At 63.7% G+C, this 2057-nt stretch overlaps 1 long non-coding RNA gene across 1 annotated transcript; it reads left to right on the top strand.

Annotated features, from left to right (window-relative positions):
• Positions 1–42: 42 nt before the first annotated feature.
• LOC113942093 lies at positions 43–929 on the top strand. The gene is made up of 3 exons (XR_003525838.1): positions 43–109; positions 564–713; positions 909–929. It is a non-coding gene; the product is annotated as an uncharacterized LOC113942093 (long non-coding RNA).
• Positions 930–2057: the final 1128 nt, after the last annotated feature.

Below are 2057 nucleotides of genomic sequence, written 5' to 3'. Positions count from 1 at the left end.
GCCCCGGTGTTTAGTGGAATCCAGGCTAAAGGACAGAGCAGACCAAGCCCACCGGGAAGCCGTGACCACCTCCGCGCTGTGTTCTCTGAGCGCCAGGGACTGTGCCAAGGTAAGGAGCTGCGCCCTTGCTGGGACTCCTGTCCGTGACACCAGCGGGGCACTGGTGTGAGCCAAAGGACCCCGCAGCAGTGGGGCTGGCATGCCCTCAGCTCCCTGGGGAGAGGGTTCCCGCCGTCCTTGAGCAGGGACAGCACAAGGGCTGCACTCCAGTGGCCCAGCAGCAACTTCAGTCCCAGCAGGAGCTCCAGTGCTCCTGGCCACCAGCAAGTCCCTGGTTCTCAGTGAGGCCAGCAGCCTGTGGCCATGAGCCCTCCTCCCCCAGCAGGAGGGCCCTCTCTGCTCATCTTCTGCCATGAAGGGACTGCAGGCACTGCTGCCAGCTTTGCTGTGGGCACTGCTGTCAGCAGTGGTGGGCACGTCCGGCCAGGGCCCCTCGAGCTGCTCAACCAAGCAGCACCGTCAGGGCACTCAGCGTGACATGTCTTCCTTCCTTGCTGCCATAGGCCTTTGGAAAATACCTGCAGTCCCACGAGAGGACAGACGTCATCCTCGTGGCCATTGAGGCATTGGGCGATGCCAGCATCCTCGACCAGCAGGTGCCCAGCAGCCTGCTGGATGTGGCCTTGGAGGACCCGGACGTCTGGCTGACGGACGTAAGTGGCCTGTGGCTGCACTGTCGTGCCCTTCAGCCCTCTTGGGCCTTGTTCCTCCCTGCATCCCTCCCTCCCGAGCACAGGGGACTCGGGCCCCCCCAGACCACCTCAAGGCAGCAGAGAGGAATGGGAAGGGCAACTGAGCACATGACTGCACTCCGGGGGCAGTGCCATCCTCACCTGTATCCCCTGCAGGCGCCCAAGATAGTCAGCTGCATCCTTGCAAACCTGCCATACTGCAGCACACAGGCAGCGTGGGAGAAAGTGGAGTCACTGCTTCGCCTGATGACCAACCTGTACCCCACCACAGTGGTCATCCTCCTGTGTAAGGCGGCTCTTCAAGGAGACAGGTACTGGCCCTGATGGCCTTGAGGGTGGGCTTCTTCCCTGTGGGGAAAGGGACCCCGAGACTCTCTGACTGCCAGAGCCAAGGAACGCTGCGGGACAGCCTGCAGAGTCAGGCCCTCCATCCCCCCACGCTTTCCAACCCTGCTGGCTGGGCTGGCTTCACAGCAGCCAAAGCTGGCCCAGCCAGCCCAGAGCCAGCCCGGTGCTCCAGCCCCACGGGGAACATGCCCTCAGCCCCATCCTGCCCGCGCGGGCAGGGCCCCCGGGGACACGCAGTCAGGGCTCCAAGGGGTAGGTTCTGGGGGGCTGCTCCAGGCCACAGCACTGGGGCTGAGGCAGCCCTGCTGACAGCGCTCTGCCTTCCAGCACTGCGCCGGAGCTGTGGGAGCTGATGTCCTCCATGCCGGAGACGCTGACCAAGATCTTGGAGGACTTTGCCAACCTGCTGCGCAGACAGTGCTTCCGCTGCTCCGCAGAAGGCCCCCGCACCCAGCCCATGGCTGTGAGTGACCACTAAAGGCCCTGGTCCCCTCCCACCAGCCCTGCAGGCTCTGCCGGCCCCTCACGGCTCTGTTTGCTCCTGCAGTCATCCTCCAGGAAGGCTGAGTGGGAGGAGTTGGCTGAGGAGCCCGACTCTGTCGAGAGCCATCAGGGCTGTCCAAACGTGAGGACGGCCAGGCTGCTGCTGGAAGGGCTTGTCAGGTTGTCGCAGAGAGCCGAGATGGTGAGCAGGGCGGTGTCAGGGGCAGCCCTGTCAGCAAACGGGGGCTGGGGCTGTGTGGAAAGCAGTGGCTTGGCCTGACCTGGCACTCACAATGTGGGGTGACTGCTCCAAACGCCCTCCCTGCCACGGTGGGGCCTGGGGTGGCTGCCTGAGGAGCTTTACAGGCACGACCCTCTTCACCTAATGGACATTCTCTTCTCTCTACAGGCCAGAAACATTGAACTCTTTCTGCCGGGCATGATGAAGATCCTGCAAGTTGGCAGCGAAGACGC

This window comes from Corapipo altera, unplaced genomic scaffold (genome assembly GCF_003945725.1).
Source record: "Corapipo altera isolate COAL_440 unplaced genomic scaffold, ASM394572v1 61278, whole genome shotgun sequence".
NCBI classification, from domain to species: domain Eukaryota; kingdom Metazoa; phylum Chordata; class Aves; order Passeriformes; family Pipridae; genus Corapipo; species Corapipo altera.
The sequence above is the reverse complement of the archived record's forward strand: the minus strand, read 5'-3'. Positions and strand labels throughout refer to the sequence as shown.